We start from the raw sequence: 17,918 nt of genomic DNA, 5'->3' as shown, positions 1-17,918 counted from the left end.
TACAAGTGAAATCTGAGCCTAACTGTTACATCCCTGTAGTCTTTTGTTTTTACAGTGAATATAAATATTTATATGCATATCTATGAATATCTATCTATCTATTTATCTATCTATCTATCTATCTATCTATCTATCTATCTATCTATCTATCTATCTATCTATCTATCTATCTATCTATCTATCTATCTATCTATCTATCTATCTATCTATCTATCTATCTATCTATCTATCTATCTATCGATCGATCGATCGATCTATCTATCTATCTATCTATCTATCTATCTATCTATCTATCTATCTATCTATCTATCTATCTATCTATCTATCTATCTATCTATCTATCTATCTATCTATGTATTTATTTTATTTAAAGAGTTTTATATAGCGCGAACGTGACCCTTAGGTATCAGAGCGCTTCACAATTACATGAGGTAAGTTAACGATACAATTTGAATAGCAGGACGATTTACAGTGATATGAGGTAGATTAGGTATGTAGCTATACAGTATTAGCAAATAAATATACAGTGACAAGATTAGGTTACCGTGGGTTGTCAGGAATCACATATATAAAGTTATTTCCCTAATATGTTTAACTTCAATGTTCCAATTAAAGTTATTGGAACTGCTTATTGTACAAGGTGTACTGGGACTTCCAATACAAATGTTCCGAAGTGTCTTTTTCCGAGCATTCTACATATGTGAGTCTCGAGTAGTATAGAATCGTAAATGGTTATCCTCAGTATAGCGGATGAATTATCTTTACATATTCCGAAGGACTGTTATGAGAACATCTATATCATGGTGCTAGTGATGAGCCGTCTTGTTTAGGAAAGGAACTTACTCATTAGGAAGATCTTCGCTTCCCTCTTGAATGTTGCTGTGTTAGGAATTTTCCTTATGTTTGGAGGGAGTGAGTTGCAAATTCTGGGGGCTTCTCCGGAGAAAGCTCTGTCATACGTTTTCTTCTTCCGGAAGATGGGTGGTCTCAGCAACAGCTCCTTAGCACTTCTGGCAGGTCTGTTTCCTCCCGATAGTTCAATTTTCTTGGCCAAATATCTTGGTGTTCTGTAGTGGAGCGTTTTGTGTGTAATACATGCCATTTTAAGTTGAATTCTGGCTTCGTAAGGTAACCAGTTTAATGCTTTCAGGTGTGGGGAAATATGGTCGAATTTCCTCGATCCGGTTATAAGTCTTGCGGCCGCATTGAGACATGCTTTTAGTGGTGCTGTGGAAGTTTTAGATATACCTGCTAGGGTTGTACATCCATATTCAATCCTTGAAATAACTAAAGATTGGACTGCCAATTTGAGGTCTGCCATAGAAATGAATGGTTTCACTTTTCTAATGTAGTTCAAGTGAAATCACGCACTTTTTGCCATTGCTTTGATGTGGGCTTTCATGTCTAAGTTCTTGTCCAGTGTGATTCCTAGTGATTTCGCCGATTCAACTAGAGTAGGGGTGCAGTTTAGTGCTGTGATCAGTTCTGTCCATTCTTTCGCTTCTGTCTGGTTCTTTGGTGGTGAGATTAATAGGAATTCAGTTTTTTGGGCATTTAGCTTCAGATGATTGCTAGTTAACCAGCGTAAAGATACTTTTAAGGCCTCATTCATCAACTTGATGTCTTCCAGCGACTTGATCTTGATGTATATCTGCGTGTTGTCCTCGTACGTGTGGTAGGATATTCTTGCATCTCTGAGAATTTCTGTAAGGGGTTCGACATACAGGTTGACGAGTGATGGAGGTAGTGTGGATCCTTGAGGGACTCCAATTGAATTTGGGCATGTTTGGGATAGTGTCTGGTTGACCAGGAATCTTTGCGTTCTGTTCTGAAGGAAGGATTCAAACCATTTCAGCACATTTCCCGACAATCCCATCCTGTCATGAAGCCTGGCTAGTAGTTTTTCATGATTTGCAGTGTCAAAAGCTGACGACAGGTCAAGAAGGATTAGTAGGCATGTTCAATTGTGATCTAGGGCCTGTAGCGCATCATCCACAATATGTAGGATCATTAATTCCATGCTGTGGCCTTTTCTGAATCCCGACTGGCAGTCGTCCAGCAGCTTGAAGTTTGCGATGTGATGGCTCAGTTGATTTTGCAAACATTTCTCAATCAATTTGGCAAGTAAAGGAATATTGGTTACTGGGCGGATGTTATTAGGTTCTCCCGGATCCGCTGTGGGTTTTTTGATGATGGGGATGACTTGACCGGTTTTTAGGCCTTCTGAAAGGATCCCTTGAGGTAGAGAGGCATTTTTTATTTTTGTCCATATTGGGATGACTATATGGCTGATTGTTTTTAGGCATTTAGAGGGGAGTGGGTCATTATAGTGGTTATTAGGTTTGATATCCGATAGTGTTTGGCGACGGTATTCTGGTCATATAGCTTGAAGGTATCCCATTGTACCTTGTTTTTTGTTCCTTCATTTTTGATTGTCGTGGTGGCATTGTTCAGTGTGGGTGGTTGATTGAGAACGTTGTCGGCTGCCATCTTGAGCTCTCTTTCAAGCGTGTTGGCCTTTTCGGTGAAGAATGTTGAGAATTCTTCACAACTCAGTTGAGTTTTAGTAGTTTCATGGGCCGATTTTGACAACTTATTGGACTGTTGCTTTAAGATCTCGAATAATTTCCGTGGGCTGTGTTTGGTGTTGTCCAGTTCCGATCTAATTAATTCCTTTTTAGAGTTGAGAATCTTTTTGTTGTACTCGTTTCTGATTTTTCTGACAGATTTCAGCGTGGGGGATGATGGGTGCTGTCTCCATTTTCTTACAGCAAGTCTTAGTTTTCGCATATCTTCATTTAATGTTCCATTAAACCATGAATTTTTATCTTTCTCTGTGACTCTTTTCAGTTTTAGTGGCATGGTGAAGTTGACTATGTCCGTTATTGACGTAGTGTAGTGATCCGTTAGATAATTCACATTCTGCAGTTTGTTAGGCGGAACTAGGTCCTTCTCACATCTTTCTATTAGTAGATCAATATTAGTGTCTCTGGTATCCCGAATCCACTTCTTGATTTTGGTAGGCTGCGTGGTTTTGTTCTTTTTCAAGGTGGGTAGTAGGAAGGTTATGGCATGGTGATCTGACCAGTTGCATGGAACAATTGAGCGTATTGAAGTATCCTTGTTTCGCGATATTATCCAGTCTAACGTTGCTCCTTTCAAGTGTGTTGGCCGTGTGCAGACTTGGGTAAGATTTAGCTCAGATAAAAAGTCTTTAAATGTGTTGACCTGTTTGTCATTATTGTCGTCCCAATGAAAATTAAAATCGCCTAGGAATATGTCATTAGAGTGAGTGTTAGAGTTAGCCGTGCTGATCTCCATTAGCTGGTCTTTGAAAGTAGCATTATTTCCTGGTGGGTGGTAAAGTGCATGCATGTTGCATCTTTGATTGTCCGCCGATCTTATCTTGAGACCTAGGTATTCACAGGATTCGAGTGGGTCAGAATGAATTTGGCTGACCTCTATATCCGATCGATGGATGCAGGCTATATCACCTCCTGTCTTTTTTAGCCTATCTAATCTAACAATGTTATACTGTGGGGGCACCAGGAGATCCATGAGTGGAGAAGAGGATTCCGAAAGCCAGGTTTCTGTTAGGATCGTTAGGTCAATTTCCTGGCTAACTATGAGGGCAGCGATGTCTGAAGCATGTTTTACTGCGGACCGACAATTGAGCAGTAGGCTTCCCTGAGTTACTAGGGTTAAGCTCTTGCGAGTTGGTGGTTAGCTGGACTTGTTGTAAGTTGTTATGATTGGATTTCCTTTCGTTATGTCTGGATGTTCTATTAGAATCGATTGGGACTGTCCTAATTTCCTCCCCTCTACTGTGGTCTGTAGCTTCATACGTCCGGAGTAAGGATAAGGTTTCCTCCTCAGATAAGTAACTAAGATTTCTGTCAGGTCTATTATGCCTATTTGATAATGGCATGGCCATCTCACTGCTCTTTCCTTGAGACGTATGCACTGATTTTTGGATGTGCTTGACTTTGGAGTGAGTGCTTATTGTGATTTCAAGTATCTTTTCCATCGTTTGCAGTGTGCTTAGAATGTCTTGTGACATATTGCTTATTTGTGTTTGAAGGTCTTCGATTTCACTCTGAATCCGGGGTGAAATATTGGGCGTGCACATCCGCTTATTTCGGGATTCGTGGTTTGCGTCCCAAAGTTTTAGATCTGTTATTGTTGCCGACTTCCTATTCTTTTTGTCATTAGTTTGGTTGTCTGTATTTCCTCTACGTGCGGTGTGAGATGTGTTCTCTGTGTCTTGTGATCTTAATACCTTGTTTGTGGGGTATAATTTTCGTACAGTCCTCGATGTAATTTGTGTTGTAGTAGAGAGGGATATGGAAGGGGTGATATCTTCCCTGTCATTTGTTTCTAGATTCCCGTAGACTGGCCTACTCGTAGAAGGTGTCCCATCATGTGGGGGAGGCATTAGTTCTTCCCTCTGTAACGTCGTCGAATCGGAATTGTCATATCTTGTGGATATTTCTGTTGTTTCTTTATCTTTTCCATCCAATGCGCCTCCTGTCACATTTGTGTCTTTTAGTGGCATTGTATGTTGGGGTTCCTGAAGGTCTCTGGATAGTATGATGCCTGTGGCGGTAGTGTTGGCGTTGCATAGGGTGGCTACTTGTGAGGTCTGGTGTTGTTGAGAACTTGATTTCTTTACACGTTCTTTTAAGATTAAGAACATGTTGTCGAATTTTTTTAATTCATTGTTGGCTGCTTGTATGAGCACAATTCCGTTCTTGTAAATAGTTATGCATAGGTTCACTCTAAGACTTGGTGATGGTGTGATCATAAGTCTTGTGTCATGTGGGATATTACTCATAGATTTTATGTTGAGCATCTCTGTCACGACATTGCGCCATTTAGCTGTTTTTCTGGTAAAAAAGATCAGGTCATTTACAATAGTGCCATTGTCTAGATAAAGGAGGGGTCAGATATCAGCGTGTCCGGGTTTGTCCTTAATAGCTTGTGTTTGAATTTTTTGGCTGCATTCTTAGATAAGATGGTTGGATACTTTATTGCATGTGTGTTTATGCCCACTGGTTCTAAATTGTTAACGGTCATGTTTGCTAGTTGGTGTAAGGTACTTTAGTGGTGATCTCCCTTAGCTGTCATTATCTATTCCGGCTGTATACATGGTCGGCTTGTCTAGGTAGCTTTGATTTATTCTTTTGACTTTGGTTTAGAGCATATTGCCAAAGTAATTTCCCATACCATTCCTCCTTTCCCTTCAAAGGTGTTATAAAAAGAGACCGAGGCAATCCAATATGGCCGATGTATTTGTTACCAAGCACATCTGAGGGCTGGATGCCCTTATCTGTTTCTACTTCCTAGTCCTCTTTCACTTGCCTTGGTCCTTCCATTTTGTAGATCAGCTTCTCAGCATGGAGCCATCCCGAACTCGAGAGTGCCCAGGTCATCCAGGCAGCGAGGCAACAAAGCACCAAGGTGATATGTACAGTTAAACTGGTACAAGTGTCTGATTTCTGTTTGTTTTACAATATATTCATCCTTTTTACTCAGTTTTTTTCACATCTGGTCGTCAGCGGCGGCCGCCATTTTAAGGTCAGGCAAGCCGTGCCCTGACTTCCCAGCTTATTGCTGAACAATTTGTTCGGCTTTACTTTGTTACTATTTGTATTTTGCTCTGGGCCTCAAGCACCTCCCCACAACAGTCCGCGCAGTTCCTCAGTTGGGGGCCGTAGCTGCCCCCGTGGTCAGACCAGCCCCCATCGATCCATGCTGCCGTCGTCGTCGTCTCTGCAGTGCAGCAGTGCCTGGAAACAAGTTCAGGGAGTCTCCGCAGCAACCCAGGACACTCCGCACCGCCTCGGGTGAGCGTGCTCCAGAGCAGTGCAGTCCAGGTGCCTCTCACCGCCTGCGGGCGCTGCGGTCACCGGATCTCACCTTCTCTGAAGCCTGGTGGGTAGGCTCCGGTCTACTGAGCTCCGCGCCTCGTCCGAGGGCAGTGGGGTCCAGGGCAGTGCATCGCAATCTAGGGGCATCGGGCAGCCTGTGGGCGATGCAATCATAGGGTCGCATGACCTCTGCTGCCTCACAGCCACAGTGTGTGCAGTGTCCGTCCCTGCATTCACCGGAGTGGCGAGTCTGGAGAGGGAACACGCAATGGACGATCGTCCCGGGGGTAAGCTGATCTGCTTTTCTTCCGAGTTATTCCGAGTTATTATTAATGAGTACTCTTCGTTAAATGTAGTCGGGTGTCCGGTGGATGAATGGTGGGGTTTAACGAGGGATTTAAACCGTTTCGGTTATCCTGAACCCAGGAGCTCTAGCCCAGCGCTCCTACTTGGCGGCCATTTTTTTGTCATTTATCTATCTATCTATCTATCTATCTATCTATCTATCTATCTATCTATCTATCTATCTATCTATCTATCTATCTATCTATCTATCTATCTATCTATCTATCTATCTATCTATCTATCTATCTATCTATCTATCTATCTATCTATCTATCTATCTATCTATCTATCTATCTCTATCTATCTATCGGTCTATCCCGTGCACTTCTAAGCAGAAGAAGTACAATGACTCTGGATTCAGCTGCAAATTTTCAGTGCTTTTAATCCATAGACACGAGATGCGTCATAGTATTCCAAATCCTAACGCATATCAGCTCTGCTTCTGAACCTTGATCACAGGAAAGCATAATGTCTGTTTTTAAATTGACCACATGCTATATATATAGACGAATGATAGACTACCTAGAAGGTGTGTAGTTTTCCATTATTTTCCGCTCTGGAATATACTTGGAACATAGTAAAATCATGAATGGAGTTTTCTCACTGGAGCGCAGTCTGTGAGTGCGTGTGGATTTGTGGGTCTGTGAGTGGGTGTTTGAGAGGTTATATGGGTATGTAAGTGGTTATGTGAGTGTACAAGTGGGTGTGTGGGTCTGTCAGTGGGTATGTGAGTGGCTTCATGGGTGTAAGGTGGATGTGTGGGTGTGTAAGTGAGTGTGCGAGTAAGTATGTGGTGGGTCTGTGAGTGGATGTATTTTTTTTTAATTGGGGTCTTGATCCATGGTTCCTCCTGAATCCAACTGTGAGAAAGTCCTCATTTTAGCCCTGATCACCCTGGGCTCTGCTAACCAGGCCCAGAGCCAGTGCTTGGTTTTAAAGGTACATGGTAATTGTTGTAATTACAATTGGTTCAGACAACCTACATATAAGTCCCTAGTAGATGGTAGGGCATGTAGGTTTAGAGATCCCAGTGGATTTAATGCACTTAAGTGTGCACTGCTGTGGTGTCTGTTTTCATTTTCAAGTCAACTCTGTCTTGCTGGCTGGTTTTAAAATAAAACTATGTCCAAAATGGATTTTAATCTAAAAGTACTTCAAAAGTCTAAAGCTACATTTTTATTATGTATAAGTCACCTCAAAATTATGCCCGAGGGTAGGGTGCCTTGTAATTAAAAGTAGGGACATAATAAAATGTGTTTTATATGCCCTGGTGAGAGAAAAACTGTCAACTTACTTTCGCCCTATTGTAGTGTCTTATCTCCATAGGCTAACTTGGGAAGGCTTTATTAAACTTTAATAAAGTCTAACTTTTGAAAGGAGTGAGCTGGTGCAATAATTCAACATATCAAAATATTAGTTACCAAGTTACCATAAATTCAACAAATTGCCAATGTCCGATGTTTTGTAACTATTGCAGGAAGGTAGTTTTAGAACTTGCTTTCCTGAAGTTACCTAAACCAACCCTATTGTAGCCTCTTCTGATTGGCCAGCCATTGACAGGCTGAGTCAAGCTTCTTCTGATTAGGTGTGAAGTGGCCTGGGATGAAACAATGGAACCATATAGTGGGAGATCTGCTGTCTGAAAATGCCAGGACAGGAAGGGGGCTGGGTAGCCAAACAGCTCTTCAAAGGGAGAAGCAAAGATAGCATAGGAACTAGGCCCACTCCCACTTACAGCACCTCAGCCAGATAGGAGCCCCTCTAACAAGAGGGTCGGGAAGGGGAGTGTATAGAAAAGTTATACAAACCTGTGGGTTGCGTTAGTCACACCTGAACTCCCATGAGAGAGTGTCTTTATTTTGATTTGGACTAAAAATTGCATTGTATGACACAAATATGCCATGCTTTTGAGGAAGTGGTCATAACAGAGGGTAGAAACTTGATCCCCATTGTTTGGGAGTGCCCCCCTCTTGCCAGCCCAGAATATGTAATGCATATGGGAGAGATGTACTGCACCTAGAATTCCTGCTTGGAAACATCTGGAGAAGAAGGACTGCACTACTGAACCCTTCGAATGAGCAAAAGACTCTGCACTCAGAAGGACTGCACCTGCTGCACTCTCAAGGCTTCACAAAAGAGGATTTTGCCTGCCTCAACTGATCATGGAGTCAACTCCTCCCTGATCAGCACCAGGAAGAAAAGTACCAGAAGAAGTCACCTGCAACAACTACCACAGGAAAAATGCTGACCAGCTTCACCTTAACTTTACTTGGATTGACCAGGTGCCTTGTGGGAATTGTAGTCCCCTAACTCCCAAGAGGCATATCAGTGCTGCTGGACACTTGGCTGAGAGAACCCTCAAAGTACTTTTCAGAAGAATTTCTTAAAGTTTGGGAACACTTGGATATAAGTTACAATAAATTCAACAAACTACTAATGTCTGATGTATTGTAACTATTGCAGGAAGGTAGTTTTAGAACTTGCTTTCCTGAAGTTACCTAAATTAGTCCTATTGTAGCCTCTTCTGATTGGCCAGCCTTTGACAGGCTGAGCCAAGCTTCTTCTGATTAGGTGTGAAGTGGCCTGGGCTGAAACAATGGAACCATCTGGTGGGAGGAGATCTGCTGCCTGCAAAGGCCAGGACAGAAAGGATGCTGGGTAGCCAAACTGATCTTCAAAGGGAGAAGAAAAGATAGCACAGGAACCAGGCCCACCCCCACTTACAGCACACCAGCCAGATGGGAGCCCCTCTAACTAGATTACAAGAGGGGCTAGACGGGGAGTGTAAGAAAAAGTTAGACACACTTGTGGGTTGGATTAGCCACACCTGAACTCCCAGGCGAGATTGTCTCCATTTTGATTTGGACTGAGATGTGCATTCTAGGACACTAATAGGCAGTGCTTCTGAGGAAGCGGTCATCACAGAGGGTAGCAATTTGATCCCTATTGTTTGGGAGTGTCTCCCCTCTTGCCAACCCAGAATATGTAATTCATATGGGAGAGATGTACTGCACCTCAAATTCCTGCTTTGAAACATCTGGAGAAGAAGGACTGCCCTACTGAACCCTTGGAATGAACACGAGGACTGCACTCAGAAGGACTGCACCTGCTGGACTCTCAAGGCTTTGCAAAAGAGGATTTTGCCTATCTCAAAAGACCATGGAGTTGACTCCACCCAGCAACAGGACGAAAAGTGCTGGAAGATGTCATCTGCATCAAGTACTACTGGAAAGACGCTTCTGACCAGCTTCACCTTAACTTTACTTGTATTTGTAGTCCCCGAACCCCCAAGAGGCTAATCAGAGCTGTTGTAGCTTGGCTGGTGTTGAAAAGCGAGAGTCAAGCCATTGACATTGAACCGTCATTTGGCCTGACCATGCAGGTTTTCTTCACTGAAAGCGCTGGAGCTATTCGATGTCAACGATGAAGACAAAGACATGCAGGACTCATGGAGGCATCACGCTGCACCAGGCAACCATCAGTGAACTGAAATCCGCTTTGATGAGCCGATCGCTCTACATCAAGAGAAAAAGCTCCAATAAAGTGGGTAAGGGCATGTTTACAAGTTTGGCAGATGGGATTCCCCATGACAAATGTAACAGATATCCCGTCTGCCACATTGCAATTCCATTATATTCTATGGAATTTGTGATACAGTGGATGGTATATCCATCACATTTGTGACAGAGTATTCCATCCACCAAACTCGTACTCATGCCCTTAGTTAGAAGGCAAACACTTGACCGGGCCCTACCACTCATCATAGCTGACCCACACTCTATTGCGTTTGGCCTGAAACTTTGACTTTGCCCTGGTCCAGCGTGACCAGATAGCAACGGTTGGCGCTTTTCACTTTTATGTGCTAGAAAGCAAATTTTTCGCTTTAATCTGTAAAAAATCACATCTCTGGTTCCCTACATTGGATTTTTGTCATTATGATGTCATGTTAAAATAGAAATATACTCTATTTACATAAATTGGTGTTGGATTTATATTGTGTTTTGTGTCTTACTTATTTACTGATTTGGTGAAATTAAATGCTTTACACACCTGTCTCCTAAGTTAAGCCTGACTGCTCCTCAGCCAAGCTACTAAGAGTTGAGGAAGAATTAATTTATTGAGACTTGACTGGACCTTATTTGTTAGTGTTGTGTTGTTATTAGCTATAGGCACCAACCTGCACCTACTAATAAATCACCATCCAATATCACCCAAAACCATGAGGATGCGGACGGATCCGGGTGCATCTGCAAATAAACGTGCACCCCAAAAAAGGTTTTTGGAGAATGCCTTGCCAATGAGGGTCCTTCACAGACGCCTCCATCAGTCCCATGGGGTAACTCTACCCTGACCCCTTCTATTACTTTTACATTTTAATTTCCACCTAGGACCCATGCCCAGTGCGCAAAATGGTGGCTACAACTTTTCTCTCAAGTTACGGCTCACCAGTCATGGCATTGCAGTTGGCGCATAGATTCGCGAATCTGGGGAGAATGCACAGCAGATCGGTGTCTCTAAATGTATAAATCTTTTGAATTTAATAACTAAAAACTACTGAACAGACTTACACCAAATTACAAAAAAGCGCTCTTTCTGGACCAAGATATAACTTTCTGTCAAATGTGATGTAATTCCGTTCAGTGGTCCGAGCTGTAGTTTTGTCTGAAAAATCACTATAGGAAATTGCGTGGGGAAAAAGGTTTTTTGAACAGTAGGTTGTGTGTGTGTGTGTGTATGTATATATATGTATATATATATATATATATATATATATTTTATCTACTGGCGGTCGCCAGTAGATAGTTATACTTAGGACCGTGTTTCCATAGGAAATCTCAAAATTCTATTTTGAATAACTTTGGCGCCGGTTGACGAATCCTCGCGAAATTTTCAAAACTAATGGGGCGCTCCGTTCAGCTCTTACCCTGAAAGTCTCGGGGTGATTCGTCAAGCGGGGGCCGAGAAAAAAGGGGGGTCCCAAAATGCGTTTTCCCCATGCATTTTCCATAGGACCTTTAGACACAGCTACAGCCCGAATGGCTGAACAGAATTACTTGAAATTTGGCAGAGAGGTAGCCATAAGGTCAAGGAAGTGCCTTTTGCAGGTCTGGTGTAAATCTGTTCAGTATTTCCTGAGAAAATAGCATTTAAAAGCATATCAATATCTATACGCGCGCAGGGTGCGCGCACCGTGCGCGCACCGTGCGAGCACCCTAACATGCGCGAGCGTAATTCTGATTGGTGGTTACATGTTAGTCAACGTTCGAATCGGTCAAAATCAGGAAGTGTCGGCCGCCATTTTGTTTGTTTTCAGTGCGAGAGTGAAAAAGGAAGGTGGCGAACGTGAAAAGGGGGCAGGGTAGAGAGTTCCTGACCCCCTAGCCTTTGTCAGGGGGTCCCTGAAGGACCCCGAAGGCAGAATTTTTTTTTCTTAAATCGGGGGGGTGCGCGCACTGTGCGCGCACGGTGAAAAAAAAACAAATACATTTTAATATGTAGTTTATTGTAAAATAAATATATAAAAAAAAGAATAATACATAAATAAATTAGCATTTAAAAAAACGTACAAATTCACTGAAAAAACCATAGGCTTCACACACGTTATAGTTAGGAACTAGCATTTAAAAAACCTTGCAAATTCACTTAAAAAACCAAATGTTTCACACATGTTATAGTTAAGTGGATATTTCACTCGTAAAAAACCAATGAAATTCCCCCGTTATAGTTAGTTCAGATAACTATAACTCGCGCGACCGCCACTCTATCACAAGGATGATGTCATCAGTGATGTCATGAGTGATGCCACTGACCATGTCATGAGTGATGTAATATGTGACGTCATGAGCAGTGGATTGCGGGCGCGCGAGTTATAGTTATCTGAACTAACTATAACGGGGGAATTTCATTGGTTTTTTACAAGTGAAATATCCACCTAACTATAACATGTGTAAAACCTATGGTTTTTTAATATATATATATATATATATATATATATATATATATATATATATATATATATATATCCCTTTAGCTGTGTATCGTTGGTACTGCTGTGGCGGTGCAGTCCAGTCAAACGGCAGGGCCACGCCGTACAATATTTCTCCAACAACTTCCAAGAAGTCTGGCCACACTCACGCGTAAGGTTCAGCAAAAATATTTTTATTACACAATCCACAAGATCATGTTGACAGGGACCAGGCAACTGCCCTACGCATTTCGGTCTCACCGAGACTTTTCTCACAGGTAAATTACACAGTAATATTTTTGCTGAACTTGACTCGTGAGTGCGGCCAGACTTCTTGGAAGTTGTTGGATAAATATTGTACGGCCAGCTAAAGGGGAGCCAACTTGTGGAAAGATATATATGTATATCTATTTCCCCTTCCTCCCTGAGCACATCCAGGAAAGGTGTCGACGACACACACGGGTAGGTACTTTATTGCAGCCTCTCCATCAAACGCGTTTCGGCTACTCACTAGCCTTGATCACTGATGGCGCAATGTCATTTTTTTCTATATTTAATCACTCTCACACACAGGCAAATACATTATGTTGAAAGACTATCATATAATCTTTCATCTCCTGAGTGTCCGACCACCTCCCATTATCAACATGTTCAATGTCTTCAGCATGCAACCATACCATGCATTGAAGACCTGTATTCTTCACAGGCCATAAATATAAACATTGCACATATCTTAAATACTATGAATATTTTCAATTGGTCACAGGTCATAAATATAAATATTGCACATATCTTAAATATCTTAAATACAATAAATATGTTAAACGGGTCAACTTTTAGCATTAAAAAGTTTCATAAAACAATTTTATCTGAATCACATAATAAAAAAGACAGTATTTATCAAAATCTTTTTATTTTAAACTTTCTAAAACCTTTCCACTACATAACCACCTAATAAATACATTTTCCACAACTCTAATTGTTGTCTGAGTTTACTAACTCCAGTCATTCATATTGAGGGGGATGCATATGGAAGTTCTTAACAAGATATTGCTACCCTGTAATCCTAAATACCTAATTTCTAATCTATTCTACCACTAGGCCTGTGTTGCCACAGTTCAGCCCTAGTGGGCTACACATCTCTTTGGTGAAATTGTTGAATGCTGAGCCAATACCCATGAAACCTCCACAGTCAGACACTCTTCCATACCCCTTATACCAACTAAAAACTAAAGTGCCCTGTGCAGCATCACTCATATACCATTCTCTTAGCCTATCTACTATTCAAACATATTCAACACTATTAAAATCATTCTTGTTTCTTCTCCTTAAAACAGTGGGGATATAATTAATCACTCTTTTTGACTACACTCCTAGATGTGTAAACAGATCAACTTCCATATTGAGGCCCCCTGGAGTCTTTCTGTTGAATTTAGTAATATAACTAGACTCCAATTGCCTCAATTTGTGTTCCCTGTCACCTCCAAGTACATTTTGGAGACCGTGTTAATCACACAATATGTATTTGATCCATACTTCCCCCATGCACCTCTTCAAAGTGCTTGGCCACAGGGTATCCATGATCATAATTTTTATTGCACTCAAATGCTGTAAAATTCTCTTGTGAACTAATAAGATCATACTACCAATATTCGCTAGCTGGCACTGACATCTCACATGAACACAGCAAACTCTGTCTTACAATTGAACTGACCCTTAATCACTTTAATTCAAGAAGTTAGTGGGGATACAAGTTGCATGGTATTTTTCCCAGGTTGACTTGGTTTGCACTTCTCACAATTCTGAAAACATTTTCTTACTGTCAACCAGGTGTTCTTCACTTCTCTTTTACTCTCAGGACTACTTTCCACTTGGGCTTGTCTCATAGATTTTGCTCTCCTCAAAGTAATCCCCGGCATTCGTGGTGCGACCTCCCAGAGAACTGGGTCATTTCTTATAAGGTGCCAATATTTGCTTTAAATTGTCCTCATAGCTGCTTCCTGTGTACTGCATGTAGCAATTAATTGAAGTGGGGATCAAACTTATTTTTGCTTTGGGCACTTTTCCTCTCAAAAAGGATCCTTTCTCTTAGTTTCTTTTCTGTTTTCACAATAGCTTTGCCAATACACTCTTTTTTGTACCCCCTGGCCCTAAAACTTTCAACTCACCAAAGGCCTTGTCTTCCTCTCACTGGACACTACTTCTTCACATTATCCTTGGGCACTATCCATAATGGATACTCTCTCTCAGGTTGCGTGGGTGAAAGCCTCTTGAGTGCAACAGGGTGCTGCCAGCCGTAGGTTTCCTGAATAGTTTTGTACATAGCCGGTCTGACCACCACATAAAATGTGAGGTCAAGAACGTTTACTTCTACTCTACTGATATTGCTGATGCCCCCAGTTTCTCTATGAATAATCTTGCACTCTCCTGTGAACCCTTCCACACAATGAAGTTTGTCAATAAAATGACTCCATTGGACGACATGCTCTTTCCATTCCACATGATATTCTACCCGGCCACCTGCTTCTCCCACCAGCCCATATGCAAATTTGTATAGCTGGGGGAGAAGCAGGTGCCCATTGTAATCCACACAACTGCTGGAAGACTTCCCCATTGGATAGAAAGATGTTACTTGTCAAGCACATCTCAATCATTGCTAAAAGCCCCTTTGTGTGCTGCCATAAATTCAGGGGTCTAATACCCAGGATGTGACTTGCTGCACGCATACCTTCTTTGTGCCTGATACTTGTGTAGAGTGATGTGACATCAGTTGTGAGGCAAATTAAATCTTTCTTGCATGGCAAGTCATATACTTCCTGTAAAAAAATCTCCTGTATCTTTTACATACGATTGTAAATTTATCACCTTCTCCTTTAAAAACCGGTCTACATATTTACTCACATTTTTCAGGCAACTCCAAATCAAGGATATGATTTGGTGTCCCAGGGGATTGACCATAATTTTATGCGTTTTCAGAATTAGATAAAACACAAGTATTACTGGGTGATCTTTCCTTAACCCTTTCAGTGCTCATGACGGAATGGTTCCGTCATGAGCACAAGTGCTGCTGTGCTCATGACGGAACCATTCCGTCATGCAGCAGAGGGATTTCCCTTTTGCCTGGGGAGGTGGGGAAGAGCTCACCCAACCTCCCCAGGCCTATGTTTAGATTTTGTTGCAATGACGATCGCGCGCATGGCGCGCAATCGTCATGGAAACAAAAACGAAACTGAAACCTAGTTTCAGTGCTCGTAGGGCTATCTCAGCCCCCCGAGCACCGAAACACTTGGGAGCGGTATCGTTGGAAAGGGGAGAATCTCCCCTTTCCAAGGGTACCCTTCCCTAGTTGATCCCTGCTTGGGGATCACCCCAAGAGGGCGATCCCCAAGCAGGGATCCACCCACTAGCACCAGGGAGGGGGAGCTGCCCCTTGGGCTAGGGCCTATGCTCCCCCATGTTTTTTAGCCACATTTAGTCTTTTTGTCCCCCTTGGGGGGCAGATGGGGCAGTAGCCCCCAATCTGCCCCCCCCGTGGGGGCAGGAGGCCAACTAGAAGCCAGGGATTTTTCTTATTACTGCAAAATAGTGGTGGGGGCTGCCCAATATGGGCACGCCATAGCCCCCACCCGCCCATGCACAATTAGAGTCTTTCTGCCCCCCTGGGAGGCAGAAAGCCCACTAGAAACCAGGGATTTTTTTTTGTGACGTTGGGGTGGGGGCTGCCCAAAAATGGGCATGGCAATGCCCCGCCAGGGAAATCTCAGTCTTTCTGCCCCCCCAGGGGGCAGATGGGGCAGTAGTTCCCAATCTGCCCCCCCGGGAGGGCAAGAAGCCCACTAGACGCCAGGGATTTTTTTTTTGCACCATTTTTTTTAGGGTGGGGCTGCCTGAAATAGGCATGCCAATGCCCCCACCCCCTGCCACCATTACAGCCTTTCTGCCCCCCCTGGGGGCAGATGGGGCAGAAGCCCCCAATCTGCACCCCTGGGGGGGCAGAAAGCCCACTTGATGCCAGGGATTTCTTTTTGCGCAATTTATTTTAGGATGGGGCTGCCCGAAATGGGCACGCCAATGCCCCCACCCCCGCCACCATTACAGTCTTTCTGCCCCCCCCTGGGGGGCAAAAAGCTAACTAGACGCCAGGGATATTTTGGGGCAAATCTGAATTAGGGTGGGGGCTGCCCAAAATGGGCATGCCAATGCCCTACCCCTCCCCCACAAAAATGACAGCCTTTCTGCCCTCCCTGGGGGCAGATGGGGGCATCTGCCCCACCGGGGGGGCAAAAAGCCCACTAGACGCCAGGGTTTTTTGGAGGCAAATTTGAAATAGGGTGGGGCTGCCCAAAATGGGCATGCCCATGCCCCTCCCCTACAATCATTACAGCCTTCCTGCCCCCCCTGGGGGCAGATGGGGCAGTAGCCCCCAATCTGCCCCCGGGGAGCAAAAATGCACAGTAGACCCCAGGGATTGTTTTGGCAAATTTTAATTAGGGTGGGGCCATTGCATTCCCATTTTGGGCAGCCCCCACCCTAATTAAAATTTGCCCAAAATACTCCCTGTCGTCTTGTGGACTTTTAGACCCCCCCCCCCCGGGTGGCAGATGGGGGCATCTGCCCCGCCGGGTGGGCAAAAAGCCCACTAGACGCCAGGGTTTTCTTGGGGGCAAATTTGAAATAGGGTGGGGCTGCCCAAAAACGGGCATGCCCATGCCCCTCCCCCACAAACATTACAGCCTTCCTGCCCCTCCTGGAGGCAGATGGGGCAGTAGCCCCCAATCTGCCCCCATGGGGCAAAAAGCCCACTAGACGTCAGGGATTTTTTTGGCAAATTTTGATTAGGATGGGAGCACTGGCATACCCGTTTATGGCAACCCCCACCCTAATTAAAATTTGCTCAAAAAAATCCCTGGCATCTAGTAGGCTTTCTGCCCCCCCTGGGGGGCAGATGGGGGCATTTGTCCCCAATCTGCATCCCCGGGGGAGCAAAAAGCCCACTAGTCGCCAGGGATTTTTTTAGGCAAATTTGAATTAGGGTGGGGGCTGCCCAAAACAGGCATGCCCATGCCCCCACCCCCTCCCCCACAACAATTACAGCCTTTCTACCGCCCCCCGGGTGGCAGAATGGGACATTAGCCCCCAATCTGCCCCCATGGGCCAAAAAGCCCACTAGACGCCAGGGATTTTTTGGGAAACTTTTAATTAGGGTGGGGGCATTGGCATGCCCGTTTTGGGCAGCCCTCACCCTAATTAAAACGTGCACATAAAACTCCCTGGCATCTAGTGGACTTTCAGCCCCCCCTGGGGGGCAGATGGGGGCATTAGCGCCAATCTGCACCCCTGGGGGGGCAAAAAGCCCACTAGTTGGCAGGAATTTTTTTGGGGCAAATTTGAATTAGGGTGGGGGCTGCCCAAAACAGGCATGCCCACGCCCCCACCACCTCCCCTGCAAAAATTACAGCTTTCCTTTCCCCCCTGGGGGGCAAATGGGGGCATTAGCCCCCAATCTGGCCCCCTGGGGGGGGGGGGGCAAAAAGCCCAGTAGATGCCAGGGAATGTTTGGGCAAATTTTAATTAGGGTGGGTGCATTGGCATGCCCGTTTTGGGCAGGCCCCACCCTAATTTCAATTTGCCCAAAAATCTCCCTGGCATCTAGTGGACCTTCAGCCCCCCCGGGGGGTAGATGGGGGTATTAGCTCCCATCTGCCCCGCTGGGGGGCAATAAGCCCTCTAGACGCCAG

General features: G+C 44.0%; 1 pseudogene; it reads right to left on the bottom strand.

Moving 5' to 3' along the window:
• Nucleotides 1-16,105: 16,105 nt before the first annotated feature.
• On the bottom strand, nt 16,106-16,177 carry LOC146856055 (small nucleolar RNA SNORA17; annotated as a pseudogene).
• Nucleotides 16,178-17,918: the final 1,741 nt, after the last annotated feature.

Source organism: Triturus cristatus, chromosome 4_1 (genome assembly GCF_964204655.1).
Source record: "Triturus cristatus chromosome 4_1, aTriCri1.1, whole genome shotgun sequence".
Taxonomy (NCBI): domain Eukaryota; kingdom Metazoa; phylum Chordata; class Amphibia; order Caudata; family Salamandridae; genus Triturus; species Triturus cristatus.
The sequence above is the reverse complement of the archived record's forward strand: the minus strand, read 5'-3'. Positions and strand labels throughout refer to the sequence as shown.